Here is an 18,415-nt window from a genome sequence, read left to right as displayed (position 1 = left end):
CTCCACCGCTCCGGCCATGACGGCGGCGGCGGCGCTGCTGCTGCCGCCGGCCGTCGCCCCGCCGCCGCGCCGCCTCTTCCTCCGCTCCGCCAGCGCCGCTGCTGCTGCTGCTGCCCCCGGCGGCTGCCGCCGGGCTCCAGGAAAGTAGCTTGATGAGTGTCCAAAGTAGCAGTGGAAGTTTGGAGGGGCCGCCATCTTGGTCCCGGCTCTCCACGTCCCCACCGAGCCTGCAGGGCTGCTCCGCGGCGGCGGCGGTGGCGGCAGCGGCGGCGGCGGCCGTGGCGGCCTCGGCGGCGGCCTCCCTGCTCCACGGCGGCGCGGCCGGCAAGGAAGGTAAAGCCCGGGAGGGCGCGCGCCGTCCCCTTCCTCGGAGGGGAGGGGAGGATGACTGCCTGGCCGAGGTGGGGGGCACGGGCTCGGGGGCAGGGAGGGGCCCGGCGGTGTCAGTAGCGCCGCCGCCTGAGGCCAGTCCCAGCTTGCGGGCCGAGTGCGCGGCGAGGGCAAGGAAGGCGAGGAGGCAGGACATGTCTGCCTCGCTTCTGCATCCGACTGAGGAAGGTCTAGACAGCCTCCACCACCATTGGAAGCCCCCCCATGTCGCCTTAGACCCCAATCCTACGCACGTCTACTCAGAAGTAAGCCCCATTACACTCAGTGGGGCTTACTCCCAGGTAAGCGTGGATAACTTTGCAGCCCAATCGTATGCATGTCTACCCAGAAGTAAGCCCCATTATAGTCAGTGGGGCTTACTCCCTGGTAAGTGCGTGGTTACCATTGTGCTGTTCATTCCCTTCCACCATCCCCACCACCCTCAGTCTATAGACACCAAAGGGGGATTGATTGGCCCCTTTCTCAGTGTGACATAACCCCAGTATTAAGACATAAAATCAATATCTTTCTCCTCTTTGTTTTTTATAGTAGATTTAAAAAAATAGGAAAATTGTGTCCTTCCCCCACCCTATCTTCTCTATGGTTCAATTCTTTCCTTCATATTGTAAAGTAATATGAAAAGTGGGAGCTGCTTTTGTGCCCTGGGGATGGGTTGGGGGAGCTATATGGACTGATAGTGATTATGATGATGAACGTGGCTGTTGCTCAAATGAAAAAGGGTTGAATGGTTTTGGCATCATGGAGGTGTAGGATGGTGGAAAAGAGACAAAGATCGAGGCACTTATTTCTACCAGCGAGACACTTTCTTCAGCCATTGGTTTAAGACAAAAGTGACGGCGACACATGAAAAGCAGGCTCAGAATGACTACAACTTTCTCCTTTTTCCTTCATTGCATCTTGCATGTAATATATTTTGCATGATATATATATACATACTGTATTTTTTTCTCTTCCCTTCCCTTCTTCCCCCACCCCTCTTGTATTAGAACGACAGTAAGAGAGCAGGGTGTTGTGGGTGTTTGCAGGGAATATCTGTATGAAGGTTATGTGCAAACAAGTCCTTTTTATTGTTTATCCATTTTTTCTCCTTGTTCCTTGCATTAAACTATGTTGCCACAAGATGTAGCAATTATACAGCTTATGAAATGATTAGTACTTTCTGTTTTTTACTTTAAAATTATGGTTTGCAAGAGATGGAAGGGAACTTTCATATACCAACATATGGTATTCTAGAGGAATGAATGTTGCATATTCATAAATTTTGGAATGTGATAGCTCTTTGAGTTGCTTATCTCAGCATATGAAAGACTCTTGCCTTTTGTTTTGCATTGTGATTTTGTTTTTTAAAAAAGCAATTGATAGGAACCTTCAGAACTATCAAACTTGTAAGTGTTAAGATCTTGGAAATTAGATGTTTTTAATTTGGAAGATGTTTGAAGTATTAGGAAGAGCCTTTGGTATATATCAGCAAGCAGTCTTAAATACTTAATTAAAAGTATGGAAACATATAATCAAAATGTGTGCCCTCTTTCTCCATTCCTGTAGTTGTCAGACTTGCATCACTCCTTGTCACTTTTGCACACGTTCCTAGATAGGAAGCTGACAATAGGAAGCTCAGAGATTGGCATGAAAGCGCTTTAGAAAATACCTGAAATGGATGGATTTATGGCATATGTTAAAGGCGCTGAAGTGGCAGGCATTTTGTTCCCAGCTGTTTCTTTTGGAAACTTAAGCTCCAAGGAGAAACAGTGTTCTATATATTAGGTTGAACTAAAGTTTATTAGGCTGCTCCCTCATAATTGCATAATATTAGCAGTGTACTCCTGTATACTCTTTATAGTAATGATTTTTAAATCATTCTAATGTTAAAACCTTTTAAAACATTATTTTCTATCTGTTTTTTTCTCATTTACAGTTCAGAGTTAATCTAGCACTTCAAGCTGCCAGTATGTGATTTAAATAGTAGTCTGATCTATTTAATATTTATCGACAAAGATGAGGTGTCTGCGATGTTGTTACTCTGCTTACAAGACAGTTATGGAATACAATTGCTTTGATGCTCTTCTGGAAGAAAACTTATTGGGGTTTTATGTCTGGCATGGGTAGCTAGATGTATTGCTGGAGTAAAATGGAGTAAATTTGCATGTCATAGAAACTTCAGTCCAATCTCATGTAATCTTCAGTGCTTGTTATGAAGTGATGTGTGTTAATGTTACATGTTTTGTGCTTGGTTTTAGAAGTTACAATTGAAAAGAGACTATCATTTATAAAGCTTTTTGTAGTTCAGAACACAGTTGCGAATTAGGTTGATTCTGCCTAAGTTTTATTTAAACATGGGCCATAACTATCCCAGATCTTTTGTGTTCATTTTAAAACATCTAGAAAAATGCAGTTATGGCAAAGAACATGATGACAGTGAGCAAAGGCTCACAATTCTGATATGAGTGTAGATGGTTTTGAGGTTACAATCCTGTGTGCAGTTATGGACGTAAGCCCACTGAATGTAGTGGGGCTTACTTTTGAGTAAACAAACACAGGACTGTGTTTTAAATCAGTATTGTTGTTTGGAAGAACCATTTCCTGAATTTGGGCATTAGTTATTGCTCATGAGCCCTTCAAGAAGTCTAATTTGGAAGATGCTGCTTCCTTAAGGGGTGCTTCATCTGTTTCTCAAAGGAAGAATCATTTCCTAAAAGTGAAATGCCTCTTAAGATACAAAGTTAAAGGTCTGTTTGCAATTGAAACTGAATTTAAAACCTTAAAATTTGAGAATGACAAACATGAATTACATGATGTTATTGCTGAATAAGCTGAAAATATATAGGAGCATAGCTCAAGATGGAGTTGATTGTGACTGTGATGAGGCCAGAACAACAAAGTTTCAACTACTGGAATCTGTTCCTTAAGTGAACTAAAATAAATAAATGTACATTTACTTTTAAAAAAAAAAAAAGCACCCTTTCTGGCATTACAGAAAAGTACCTATCTTACTTACCTTAGATTATTAGCTATTAACTACTATCTGTTTTCTGTAGAATGTTAACTTGACTTGCACTGGAAAAGACATCCCAGTATGTCTCTTAGCAACTGATTTACATATAAACAAATATAAATTTAATTGTTCAGGTTTAAAGATATCTGGCTCTGTTTGGTTTTAGGTATAGGCAGGCAATTGGGTTTTTCTGTTGAACTCTTCAGCCCTTAAAGATAGAACTGAATGTTTCTTGCTGACATTTTTAAAGAGAAACATGCTACTTATTTTTTATGCAATACTACTTGTTCAGGTTGGTTACATATGCATGGATAATTTCAGAGCACACTATCTCATTAACATTGTGAAACTACTGCACAATAAGTTAGACTCTTTAGCATGGTCTGGTATCCATTGATACCATCTTTGCAGTCATACTGCAGCTACTGTGGAAAGTAGTACAGTACTTCTAAACTTATGGAAGTGTTTAGTTTTGTTCTGTACAGGATACATCTTGCGTGGTACTGAATATGTTAAACTTTTTTTTGACAACTTGAGGTGATTCTCAAAAATATGGTATCAGAAATAGTGTCTTAAGTGTCAGGGATTTGAGGCCTTGCAAGGATGGGAGAATGTGGCAGTACCTGTGCAGAAGACACAAGTCCATCAGCAGACATGTGTTCCTTGTCTCTTTGTCTGTAATATACTTGGAGATGGGGAGACATAACCCTCCCACAATTCATTTGGAGTGTGTTTGGGATTAGAATAAGGTATATTATGATATTATATATATATATTATATTACTTAATATCATAAGACATATTATATCTTATTTGCCAACAAGTGTCATGATTACATAGTCTGTATTTCAGAGTTGCTGCTGATAGTGAAAACATATTTTTCAAGACAAATACATAACTCTCAAATAGGATGCCTTTTAGGATTAATTGATTTGTGAATAAAACTCATTAAATAGATGCTTAGTTTTCCAACAAGAAGGAAATTTGTGGGTGTGAGAATATGAGCTCTTCTTACATAGATGTACCAAAAAATTCAGGTAAGAAAGTAAGGTTAAATGTGTTTCAAAGAATGTGGATAATATTGCCTCATTCAAATCAAGAAACTGTTTTACAGCAGCGAAATAAGAAACAAAGTTCTTCTGGAAAAGTATCTTAGATACAACCACACAGTGAATCTAAAATGTAACCCTCAATCATGTCCTTAGAGGCTAAGTCTGCCTTATTTTGACATAAGTAACTTAATTCATATTAAATTGTGAGCATTTACTTTCTACAATTGAGAGCTCTCAAGTCTTTGAATTTTTAATTGAAGATTTTAAAAAACACAACTTGGTCCATGCAGATTCAAGGATCTTTTATATGATAGTCTCTATGTTGAAAAACCATGTCAAGTAACTGGTGGGGTGGGGGGTCAGACACTTTGAAAGTAGGCTTATTTCTTTAATGTAAAAGTATATGGTACAAATTCTACTATTTGCTTGATCATCATGAAGTATACTCTTCCAGCTAGACTGTGAGTCATAGATGCACATGTTCACTTGAAACAAACTTTATTCTGTTACTTCTTTGTAAAATAAAGTTATATGCAAATTGTAATACCTTAAAACCAGGGCTTTTCAAACTGGGGTGTCGCTATGCCCCAGCCTGTGGGCCCTGGCCTCTGCCCCCTTAAGGGGCAGGGGCAGCCTGGAGGTAGGGAGGAGGCAGTGGCACGATCCCCAGGATTGCTCTGCTCAGGGGGCTGCTGGTGCTTGGGAACACTTACCCAAGCTTCCTGCAGCCTTCCCAGGGTGCCGGGAGCCTGATGCGAAAGTTTGTTAGAGCTCCCCGCAGCAGTGAATCCTGGGGATTGTGCCGCTGCCTTCCACCCACCCCCGCTGCCTCCCCTTGGCCCGCAAGAACTTACAGTGGCTCAAACTCTCCTGGAGAGTTTGAAAACCACTGCCTTAAAACAGTAGTTCTCACACATTTAGCACTGGGACTCACTTTTTAGATTGAGAATCTGTCAGGACTTACTGGAAGTGATGTCATGACTGAAAGTGACATCATCAAGTAGGAACATTTTTAACAATCCTAGGCTGCAATCCTACCCACTCTTACCCAGGAGTAAGTCCACTTTACTATTGTTGTTAAAAGAATATACATAGTACCTTGTTAAACGTACAGTTCTGTAACATTTCCCAAAATGCAGTCACATACCATGGTAGCATTCAAGTCTAATATATTAAAAATCAAATATTGAAATTAATGGAGACCTACCTGAAATTGGATCTCAAGCCACCTAGTGGGTCCCAGCCTACAGTTTGAGAAACCCTGCCTTAAAAGAAAAGATTTATAAGATATAATTGTAAGAATGTTGAAGAACCAAGTTGTTTCCAAAATCATTTTGTTATGCATGTGCAGGTTATCTTGTTTGAAGGTTATCTTGTTTGAAGGTGTGTGTGAGTGAGAGAGTGAGTGAACATACATTCAATCAGTACATCTGGCTAGTTTTTCTGTCAAAAGAAGTAGGGGATTGTGGATAGTATATTAGATGGGATTGGGTTCAAATTTTTTATGAAGCTTGTTTGAAGAGCTTGCACTAGCCATCCCTTTGTAGTCATGCTTACTTTTTAGGTTTGTTATGATAAAATGGGACAAACCACATATGCATGCCGCTTTGCCCTCCTTTGGAGAAGAGTATGATTAAAAATTAATACTGATGTAGCTCTTGACTTTTTCTGACAATTCTGTATATTGGTGTTGGCAGGGATAGCATGTGTAACCTATATTTTGAAGCCTTGGCAAATCATCACTACCTTTTATTTCTATGCCCTTTTGAAGGTGGATTAAGAAGAAATGTTTTAGTCTCATGCATTTTATACCTTTGTTTTGATGCTGTAATAAACCTGTTATACTCTCTGCAGACTGCAGATTGATGTAGTCATGGGAGGGGTGAGCAGAATCCATATGTGCTAAAATGCAGTTGTACATGGAGTGAATGGAGTAGACCTGAACCATGTCTGTTTAACTTAGAGTGAGTTTAGTCTAGCACTGTTCACATGAAGGTTGGCTACAGGATCTGAATGGTATGTTGTCTGTGGCTTGAAAAGTTTGCAGCCTGTTGAATGCTGTTGGTTTATAACTAGTACAGTGAAGTGGTTGGAGAGAAAATGCATATGTTGTAATTCTTTGTATGAGTTAAATTCCAAGTTGGAAGGTGCTTGAACAACTTTTACCAATTTCCTGTTACTGTAATTTATGAGGAGCACATAGGTCAACACATATGTAGGCAGCCACATGCTGTTTATGAAGATAGTACGGTACTGTATTTCTTATGTGGAAGTGGTTATTTTGGGAGGACTCTCTTCATCTGCATGAAGATGTATTTCTATCAGAGTGCATGGATCCTGATTAGTTTTACTGTTGTTCAGTTGTAGTAACTGTACTACATATCTATACTACATATATATTACAATATTTTAAAATGAGAACAAATTACAACTCTGATACAATTTGGCTGGTTTATTTGTACAGAGTTTGAATTAATAGTACAGCATATTAGTTAACAGTTTTTTTCTCTTTGGGAAAAACATTTCATCCCGTGATCTGCAGTAAAATTGAGTGTAAGCTAGGACATACTTGAATGGCATTTATTGAATTTCTGAGGGAAGCTTGCCATGCATCCTCTTAGTTAGCTTCTACTCTTGTATGTAGATCTTTTTTGGCAAGCTTTTGATTTTTTTGGGTTTGTGAATTTGTGTCTTTGACATGTGTAATAACTTTATTTGATGTCTATTCTTTTATATGTTTTTTAAAGAATTTTTTTAAAGCTAATGGAAAGTCAAGGGAAAATTGCTTGTTATAAAATTGTAACAGTGGTTTCAGAAACCAAAAATTTATTCCCAAAATCTGTGAGATGTCATCTTCTCTTCTTATCACACTGCAGTAGAAATCTCTACCTAATTTGTCTTTCTCACTGCACTAGTAGCAATGCTGGGTAGCATATTAGAAATTACACCAGGAGATAACTTGATGCGCTGATGCTTCAATTTATGGATATTCGAGTTACGAATGGCTTCACTAGCATTTTCATGCAGGCACTATCCATCCGTTGTGGTTGTGCAAATAACTGTTTTAACTTACATATGTTCTGATTTCTGGGTAGACCTCTGGAACAAAACCAATATGCATGGTGGGGGCTAAGTGTAACATGTGGAAGAACTAAGACAAAGAAACTGAAAATAGGAATTGAAAATATTATGACTTTTGCGTTCTTGTTTACTGACCTAATAACCTCCACCTGAACAAAACTGTACTTTACGAAACCTTGTTGGGAACGGAGGCAAAAGTTCCCCCAGAATAAGTCATAAACCATTCCTTGGGTGAGTTGAGTATGACATTAGCAGCAAAGAAGAAAAAAACCAACCTTTCGTTATTTTCCTTTAGTACTTCAGGAATAAAGCAGCAAAACTAAAGGCATCAATAATAGTGATTTTTGTGTGTTTATACATACAAAAATAAAATGGATGCATGTTAATTTAATTGGGGTAAAAAAAGTTATCCAAACCTTACCAGATATACTTTGCAATTCACAAAAATTATAAAGGGGCAGGAGCATGAAATGCCACAGAGCAGCTGACTACATTGTAGTTAGGGATTACAAGCAGTGTATAGGGGAGTGTAATCAAGTGTGTTGACTTTCCACTTTCTCAAGACAACTTGACCTCACTATTTGGGGGAGAGTTAAACTTTCTTCTGAAGGCTTACTATTTGTAAAAAATACAAAACAAGTGTCATTTATACATGTTTATAAATTTCAGAATTGGACATGTTGTTGGCAACCTTCAGTCTCGAAAGACTATGGTATCGCGCTCTGAAAGGTGGTTCTGGAACAGCGTCTAGTGTGGCTGAAAAGGCCGATTCAGGAGTGACAATCCCTTCCACACTGGGAGCAAGTGCAGTCTGTCCCTGGCCTGTCTCCCTGGCTATGGGCCTTCCTTCTTTGCCTCTTAGCCTCAGACTGTTGGCCAAGTGTCTCTTCAAACTGGGAAAGGCCATGTTGCACAGCCTGCCTCCAAGCGGGCCACTCAGAGGCCAGGGTTTCCCACTTGTTGAGGTCCACTCCTAAGGCCTTCAGATCCCTCTTGCAGATGTCCTTGTATCGCATGGACATGTATTGTATTGTTAACTTCTTGCCTGTCCTAGTGACTAACCTTTTACATGGCTGCTAGAATCTAAGAGATGCCATTATGTACCTCACCATGTACAGCACCCATGCACTGTCCTTGTATTCCTACTCTGTGTCCTAAAAGCACACTATGGAGCTTAGGCAAGCAGTTCTCAAGTTATGAATATTCATAATGCCTTGGATTATCAATCAAACATAATGGACAGTAACAATTCACCATTGGATAGAAAGTTATTTTATTATAGTAATTAAGAACCTTTGTTCTGGAAAATTCTTGACACTTGTTACTGCTTGGTGCTTATTTTTGTCTGAAGTAAGTTCCATATTGTTCAGTAGAGACTCGCTTCTAAATGAATGTACAGGTCCAACCTATTAATACACGGATTTTTTATACATGGATTTGACTCAACACGAATGGTCCCAGCAAATGAGAAGGAATGTGCTGATCCCTGGAGAAGGGAAAAAATGCACCCCTTTAAAGTCAGTTTAAAAAACTGAACAGTCATTTATCAATAGCCTTGTTAATGAGAGCGAGAGCGGGCAGCTGGCTGACAATCCATCAGTCCTTCTCTCTCCAGCGGACCCCTCCCTTCCCCCTGAGCACCTGAAAGAAAGATACTTTGCATTGGTGAAGGGAGGGACTGAGTGAAGCAGAGGACTGATTGATGGATTGTCTTCTTAATGACTCTTACCTTACATCACAAAGGTCAGCAAGGCTGTTTTTCAATCACTGGAGCAAAGAAACTTTGTTTTTTAAATGAATTTGCAATAGTTTGGTTTTTGCCATCCAAGTGAGTGCTTGGAATGGAATAATGAGGCTCAACCTGCACATAGGATTACAGCTTTCAGAGTAAAAGGTCTTGCTTAGCATTATGTGTACAGAGAGCAGGACATCTATCTCCATACAGACATTCAGCAGTACAAAAAACATGGGCTGCATTGCCAAAGGCCTTGGATTATCATTTTAGGTTTTGTAAAGGCTCTAATTGTAAACCAATATGTTCTAGTTCTTATGGCAAACAATTGCATTGTATACTTGTTGAGAAGATAATCAAGCATTAACTTTTTGAAATACATATATTTAAACTGTTCTATCTTCTTTGATGATTTAAATCAATTCACCTTTGTTGTTGATGAGATTAAATTACCTTCTGTTAATCCAAGTGGTTGACTGCTAGGTTTGGAATGCTAGCAGGCACATTTTCCAGCATGCGTTTTAGGGCATAGATGGACTAGTGGGTAGGGAGGGCAAAACCATTGTAAGATTGGAACCAAGGGGAACTTTTGGTGCTGAGTGTCTAAAGGTATGTGTTGCCGAAGAGAATCCATATTTCCAGGAATATTCTGTATGTCAGTGACTTTTCCTAGGCCAGAGTCTAACAGGTTCCTTGCATTCAACACCAGAGTTCATTTGTTCTTCCTGCAGTGCCCATTACTGGGTAATGCATTACCAAACTGGGTAATGCCATACCATCTCAAGAATAACCAAGTCATATGGCTCCTTAAGAACTACGTATATTGTAGCGTAAGCTTTAACTTAGCCAGGGGAGTCCAACATGTAAAGAGAACCTACTCTATAGAAGAACAGCTGTCCAGTAAGTGTATTCTTTACTTTTTTCCTATCTTTTAATTTCTTTAATTGAATACCTCCTTATATAGCCTCCAAATGCAAAAAAAATTTTCTTTTCTGTTTCTAATTCTGTAAAAGCCTTGCCCACGTTGGCACTCTATTATGTCTTGAGCATTAGAAAAAGGGGAGTAAGCTGCAGAGAAACAAAAAACTTGCTAGAACACAAATATCTTTTATTAATATTTAATAGATGTCATGTTTTAACTTCTATGACAACGTGGTTTGTAGCACTACTGATCTTGTCTGATCTCAGAAGCTAAGCAGGGTCAGGCCTGGTTAGTACTTGGATGGGAGACCGCCTGGGATTACCGGGTGCTGTAGGCTTATACCATAGTCTTTCGAGACTGAAGGTTGCCAACCAGTGCAGTGTTGGGGAGCACCATGATAAAGCTGTTGTAACTAAGTTAAAGATCATGGGTACTACGATAGGTGAAAGGCATTGCAGCATATGTTAAATGAGCCTTGATTTAAGAAACCAAATTGTAGGAATTGCCCTTCTGGATTTTACTGCAGAAGTTTCTCTTAATAGCATACAACTTAGGCTACTGGGACCCAGGCTTGCAGGCTAAAGGGCAGCCTGTTATAGTTCTAAAAGCTTTCTAGGCTTTTTTTCATCAAAGTTCTGATGGAAGTGAGATTCCGTCTAATCTCTACTCAGAAATCTGAAGGAACCAGATTTCAAAATTATCGAACTTTTCAGAATGACTAATTATATGATGATTCCATCCTAGGTCTTTTTTAAATTGGAGCTGTGTGCTTATTCTTGGAGTTAAGTTGTATATAGACCACTGCAAATTGAATGCACATTCTATAAATGCTATTCTCACCCAGCACTATCTTTTCTAGTTGCTGTCTGCTGGTGTTCCTTTGCATCCTTTTAGGTTGTAAGCCCTTTTGGGACAAGGAGCCATTAGTTGTTTGATTTTCTCTGTAAACCGCTTTGTGAACTTTCCATTGAAATGCGGTGCATAAATACTGTTAATAATAATAATATAATTAATTTCAATGATTTGGAAATATGGGAAGTAAATATATGTAGGTGGAAATATTTTCCTTGTAGAGATTCCTAACATCTTTCAAGTAGTCTTGATTACTAGGGATAGATCCCCAAAGTTCTGATTTTATATCTGTAATATGCAGTTTAAGAATACTCTCCTTTAAAAGGGCTGAACTTTTGAAACATACAATATAACTGTTTGATTTTGTGTTTTTGACTTGGCATTGTGGACGTGTAACTATTTAAACAGATGGAGCGCTCAAAGCGGTTTACCATTTTTTCATGCTGCTTTCCAATCAGTTTCTACTTTTGGGTAATTCAAGAGGAAAAAAGGCAGTGTAATTTGTTAAGTTGCTTCTGATACATACGTAGCATTCATAATGCCTGCTGAGGATTGGAAGTGACATCATTAAGCTGAGCCGAGTTATTCCATCTGCTCTGAGTGTGGGAGGATGGAGGCCAGAATGTGAAACCAGATCAAGAAAGTAACACCTGAATGTTGTGGTTCTTGTAAGATAGAACATTCTTTCAAACTGTAAAAATCCCTACAGGGATTTAATAAGCCTGCCTATGTAAACCGCCTTGAATAAAGTCTTGAATAAAGACCAAGAAAGGCAGTATATAAATACCTGTATTATTATCATTAAGTATGAAGTGATGTCATTAAGTCAGAAATAAGAACTTTTTTCTCAAGTAAGAACTCATTAGTTGCAAATGACAGAACAGAAAATATGCACCTCTTGATAATATCTTCAAGGTATGAGAAAACCCAATTATCGCATGGGCTGCCCTTTCAGCAGCACTGCCACTTCACAGCTCAGCAGCTGAGAGGTGCTGTATGAAGTGATGCTTTGGTAGAAGTGGCACTGCTGAAAGGGTGGCCCACACGATAATTAGGCTCTCCCAGTGCCACGGCAGTCTCTCCCTGTCTTACATCACTTGGTGTGCTTGTTTCCCTGTAGAGTTCTTTGCCTTCTGAGACCTCCTTATATCTTTCCATCTCAGAAGCCTGCTCCTTCTGCTCCTCAGAAGCCTGCTGCTAAAAGGGTGGTGCTGGGAGAGCCCAGTTATCACATGGGCCAGATAAAGAGCTTCTGTGGGTTTTGTCTGGCCTGTGGGACTTAGGTTTGGTACCCATGATGATGGGAGGAGTTGCATGTGCTTTTTATTTAAATTGTTTTTATCTCTTCTCATGCTCTCTCTCTCTCTCTCTCTCTCTCTCTCTCTCTCTGCTGACCACATGTAGTTAAATTCATGCAAGTAAAGTGCGCATAAGATGCAGGCTGACTGTACATTTTTCTCAGGCACTCTAGGGCCCCTGGAAGCATCCTTTATTGGAAAAGGAATAGGAAATGTCCACATCTCCCTCCCTTCATAAGAGATCCATGGGGCCAGTATGTTCCCAGGCAGCAATACACAGATATTAAGATTTTTCTGGATCTTTAGATTAGTCCTAGGTATATCTCTGGTGCTGTTTGATTTATAAATTCCTGAAGAAAAAATCTGAGACTGTTGAGGGTCCCCCTGACTGAATTTGCCCAACATCTGTTGTCATTTGATATCCTCCTTCAGGATTCATTGCCTTCAGGTGTTAGGTAGGTATTTGTAGAGGTAGAGCCTTTACTGTGGTTGTGTTCTGTTTTCTGAATCTCCTTCCTGAGTGGAGATTGTTTACTGTCTAAGAGAGAACATAACTGGTGTCAGGCAAAGTCCTTCCTGTTCACTGAAGCTTTTGCTAGTGATGGCAAGTTAATCATTGCTCTTAGGCTGTTTCACTCGTTGGCTACTTTTGAGGTAGTAACTGCTCCAATGTTGCGTGATGGTTTTATTTTGTTGTCTGTGTATAAGACTTGTAAAGGCTATCTTGACTGCCATTTTGGTTAAAAGACTATATAGAGCACTTAACTAGAGATTCTCTGTGGCATGGAAGAGGGTGCCGAACTTCAGCTTAAATATTTGACATCTTGGTAGATTGGACCAGGAGTGTTTGACTGGAAAGCAAAACACAATTTTATATTGTTGAACCATCAGATTATTAAAAAAAGAAGTCATTTCTTGTGTGACATTTGCCCCTATAGAACAACACATGATAGTGGCAGACTCATGTCTTCTGATATGGCCTCTGTCAAAGCTCAGTAAGAAACAGAATAGGGTAACTTTCAATGAATAGGCAGAGTGCCTAAAATTTAAAATTAAATTTGAAAACTTGTCTGCAGGGCAGCTGTATGTTTGGTATTTTGCTTCTGAAAAATTAAGCTGGAAACTCAGTATTTAAAACTGTTGCTCTAGTCTCAAAATACTGTTTGTGACTTCAAAAATTTTATACTTTTAAAATAAAATCTTAATATTGAAGTATATTTCAAGATGTATAGTTATCACACATAGTTTGATGTAAGGTTCATGGTATAACATAGACAAAGAAGATGTCATTGCTTTTCTCTAGTTTGAAAATAGTGTTTTTATTGTTTGCTGCATGTTTTCTGTGATTGCTGAATTCTAAAATCAGAGTTGCAAAGAAGTTGTCACAAAGTAAAAGCCCACAAACAATTTTATCAACCTACCTGTCTACGCAGACCCGTGTTTGCTCATTTGTGGCATGTTGGTAGGACAATGAATTTGGGTCATCCTAGCAAGTGAGTTCCCAAACATTGCATCTAAAAAAACACTCATTTGAATAAATTTTCTGGTTCAGACTTTGGAGAAAATTGATTAAAAACCCAGGTGTTCTTTGATTGCAAAATTTTTCCTGTTTTGTTTCTAAAATGCAATATTTATGAACCTTTTAATGCAGCTTCACAGCAGAACATATAGAAAAATTAAGACTGGGATTGGGCTGGCCACCTTTCACAGATTGTAATTAACCAAAGATGAGGCATAAATACCTATACAGTACTGGCATCAATTTTCAGTAAAACTTGTGCAGGGTTTATTTCTCCTCCTCCATGTCACTTTAAATAAAAACATAAAAAAACACACAGAAGAATAATTAATGCTGAAAAACAAGATTGAAATGTAAATAATAAACAGTTCCACTTATGAACATCATAGCTCTACTGGTGAAGATAAATAGAAAACACCTTCAGGAGGTATCCTAATTTTCATATGTTCTTTTAGGAAAATATCTGCAAGACTTGTTGTTGTAATACTAGGTCAGGAGTAAGGGTAAGTTTACTAGACCAGAAATTCAGAATCAGATTTACAGCGCAGGGTTTGATGGTGAAGCTTAAGGGATAAGCAGTCAAAGATAAGTAGTTGACATGCTAAAGTTCAAGCTAAAATTAAGATGGTGGTTAAGGCGTCAAAACAGAAGAAGGGATGGTATGTAAGAAGGAAGCAGGGCTTGTGAAAGCAGAGAACCATGGTTAGTTTCAGAAGTGGGTAAGCAGGGAAAGGCAGAAGAGTTGGTATATGGGACCTATACAGCAATGATTGATTGCTTGGTAATAGACCAGACTGTTATAACTTACTGAAACTTTTAGCCTTGACTGCTGAGTTGCTCCTTTAGAGGTATCTGCTCTCAGTACTTGCTGATGTAAGGTCAGACCACTTCCATCCATGCCTTGCGGTCACAATACAGTTAATAATAATAATTCAATAATTCTTTAATTACTTTCTGAATAGTTTATCATTGTCTGTTAACAGCTCAAATTTCAAGATAGCAGTTTATTCCTATATTTCATGAAAACGTGGTTAACTCATCTTGGAGGCCTCTACATGACAGAATGAACTGACAAAATCTGCTCTTGCTGGTGTTTGAAGCACTAAACTACTTCAGGAAATAATGTATTCTCTTGGAATACCAGCTGTCAAAAAACATACAGTAGTGATCAGAATCTGTACCAGATTACCATGTTTGCCATCTCCAGCTGTGAATACCCAAATCTGTGGTGGACCCTAGTCTTTGGCAATTTAAAATGCAGTTGCAAGGCTTGTGAATTAAACTTCCATCAGTGTTTGCTTTCAGAGGGGCTATGGGAGTCTGGTGTCTTCAGTCAGAATTTCATTTCACTAATAGTAATAGTCGTTGGTTGACTCGGCTACATTGTGATGCAGAGTGCCTTAGCATTCATACTAGCTTTTTTCCTGACAGGAAACTTTTTATGAACAATGAATTGCAAATATTGCAATTGGTAAGAAAGCAGAAGAATTGCTGAATGTATTCAGGCACCAGAGCCACCATATAGTCTAACCTTGCCCTCAGAATTCAGTAGCAATCTAGACTCCCAGACTGAAACTTTGCCTTAGAAACTGTTGTGGAATTTTGCTGTATCAGAAAGGTGAATACAGCAAGGCCTCTGTTTGCTTTTATAGCTACCTTTTGCCTTGGCTAATTAAGATCTGTCAAGGCACTATTGTATTTTCTCTTTCTCTGAACAGGTATTGACTTGGAAGTGGACTCAGGTTGTTAAATGATTATACTAACCAGCCCTTTAGCATTGATTGGCCTGATTCTGTGCTTTGGCGGTGTGAGCACTGCTTCTGATTGTCTTCTGATTTCTCATTTGTTATAGCTGCATGCAATGTTAGAAAAATTCAAACTCCTGAAATGCTCTCATTGGGAGAAAATATTGGAAGATTGTGTTGTGCTTTGGGGAATATCTGTGTATAAATATGCATTAAAAAGTCAGTTGTTTGATTATGCTCCTTTGTAACATTTGATTTTGACAAGGACATGGAATCCAGAGTGGGCCTATGCCCAGCAATAACCACACGCTGCACTCTTCCTCCCATGGGTCCTGGTGTGTCACCAAATTACTGAAATCTACAATCATGGGTTTAATAGTAGGTTGGGAATTACAAATGTGGATTTAACAAATAATTGACTTAACCATGGTGATACTTAGTTATGCACTTTAGGTGTCCTTCAGTGTTAGCTCCACAATTTATTTCAGTTGCAAGGTTAAGAATTCATTTTTTTACTGGTAAAGGTTTTAAAAAATTTTCTTTATGTAGCCACACTTGTGATTAGATGTCATCTGACAAGTTTGAGGAAGAACTCTGATCTAAGTAGGGCAGTGGTCCCAAAACTATGGGTTGGGACCCACTTGTGGAGGTTTTCCAGAGGGTGATAGAAAGATCAGATAAGCCCTGAGGCTATTCTGAAATCAGGTACTGTAGCTACTAATCACCCTACCAATAGTTCAGCTCCTGTAGTTTGCAAGCGTATGTAAGTATAGGGAAATAAATGTTAGAGAGTCTTTTATGGGTTATTGTTTCTTATAGTTTTCATTCATTCATTCTAGAGTTCCCTTTTTAAAAGTCTGGTAAACCTAGGTGGGTCCTGATAAAGCAGGGGTCTCCAAAGTTTTTGGCAGAAGGGCCACATCATATCTCTGACACTGTGTCTGGGGCCGAGGGGAAAAAAGAATCAATTTACATTTAAATTTGAATAAATTTGCATAAATGCATTAGAGACAGAACGTAGATGAATGAATGAATTTTACTAAGCTTATGATACATTATAAGAACTTAAGAACTTTCATAAAATACATGAGAACTTTTATACTTTCTACTCTGATACATGAGAGTAAAGTTCTACACATGAGGACTTTAACTATAAGCATGAGTCCATGAGCAGAGGGAACAAAAAGAATGAGAAAACAACAAACCTGTTGTGGAGGGAGAGGAGAAGCAGAGGGGGGCAGGTGAGATTGGGGAAGAAAGGCAGAGACAGAGTTTAGAGTCTGGAGAACAGGTCAGAGAAAACCTGATGGGGAGAAGAGAGAACAGGTCAGAGACTGGAGAACGGGTCAGAGAAAACTTGAGAGAGAAGAGAGAACAGGCCAGTACACGCTGTTAAACTATGAAGTTTGACATTTAATGTGAGTGGTGCAGTTGATGTCTGGATTTCAGTATATCACTGTACTGTGGTGATAAGTCGGACGAGCCAATTATTAACAGCGCCTTCAAATGTTCATCAGACAAGTTGGACCTGTATTTGGACTTGATGTACTTCATTTTGGAAAAAGTTTGTTCACACAGATGTGTTGTGCCAAAAACAGAGATATAGTCACGAGTGAATTTCTTCAAATTTGAGAATTGCACGTGTGGCAAAGATTTATAGAACTGTACCAGATCTCCTTGTGTTTGGCTTTAAGTCTGTTATTTGACTGCAGATCAATTATTTCCAACTGATACTGAGGTGGCAGTGTGTCAACATCACAGTCAGTTGGGTCTTCAAACATCTTTATTTCCTCTGCCTTTGCATTAAGGTCAGAGAAGTGCTCCTTAAATTGTTTCTGCAGGTCCTTTATTACTTCTAATGCAAATGAGGATGGGAATGTTGCATTTGTTTCTGGACAGAATCTGCAGGGGAAGTGCACCAAGGACTTGTTTTGTATTTGTCTCTCAAAGAACATCAGTTTTGACCTGAATGACTTCACATGAGAAGACATCACAAATCAAGTTCTTTTCTCCTTGCAGGAGCAGATTTAGTTTGTTCATGTGATCTGTCAGGTCTGCAAAAAGTGTTAGTTTCGCAAGCCAATCAGAGTCCGACAAGAGTGGTTCTGGTCGATTTTTCTCTTCATGAAATGATTTAATTTCTTCTCTTAGCTGTAGGAAGCATGAAACGACCTTTCCACAACTGAGCCATAGAACTGCTGTGTAGTATGCCAAGTCCACAGCTCTGATACTGTCTCCTTCAGAAACTCACTGAACTGCCAATGATTAAGCCCTTACAATCTTATGAAATTGACTATAGATACTACAGGTTTCAGAACACAGGACATGTCCACATAGTTTGCACACAATGCTTGCTGATGGATGATGCAGTGAAGAAACATGGGCTTTGATAGTTCAGCACCCTCAACACATTTTGTGATTTGTCGAACCAAACCTTTCTTGATTCCAGACATGTTTTTTCCTCCATCAGTTGTCTCACACTTCAGTTTATACTCCACTCACTCCAGTTTATACTCCAATAATGTCTTTTCTAATTCTTTGAAGATGTCTTCCCTGTCACTGTACCATGCATGCTGTGCACTGATGCCAATTCTCGAGTGACATTGAATTCACTGTTGACGCCACGGAGGAACACCAGAAGTTGTGAAGTGTCACACACATCTGTTGATTCTTCGAGCCAGAGAGTACACCTGAAAGTTCTTTACCTTCTCTGCAATTTGATGGACGATGTTACTTCCAATGTCCTCCACTCTACGAGCAATAGTATTTGGTGCCAGACTCACCATTTTGAAGACACTAGCTTTTTCTAGAGCTAGCTCAGCCACCACTTCC

The 18,415-nt window shown here is 39.3% G+C and overlaps 1 protein-coding gene across 2 annotated transcripts in view; it reads left to right on the top strand.

Moving 5' to 3' along the window:
* Window positions 1-257: 257 nt before the first annotated feature.
* The window catches only part of TLK1 (tousled like kinase 1), a 95,282-nt gene continuing 77,124 nt past the window's right edge, over window positions 258-18,415 (top strand). Inside the window, exon 1 of one of the 2 annotated variants that reach the window (XM_066612208.1) lies at window positions 258-333. The gene's annotated coding sequence lies outside the window, so the exon portion shown is untranslated. Of the gene's footprint in view, window positions 334-614; window positions 672-18,415 lie in introns of those variants that run through there. The other variant, XM_066612209.1, reaches the window with a different exon arrangement.

The sequence above is a fragment of the Tiliqua scincoides genome, chromosome 1 (genome assembly GCF_035046505.1).
Source record: "Tiliqua scincoides isolate rTilSci1 chromosome 1, rTilSci1.hap2, whole genome shotgun sequence".
Taxonomy (NCBI): Eukaryota; Metazoa; Chordata; class Lepidosauria; order Squamata; family Scincidae; genus Tiliqua; species Tiliqua scincoides.
Note: the sequence above shows the minus strand (reverse complement) of the source record. Positions and strands in the feature narration are given on the sequence as shown.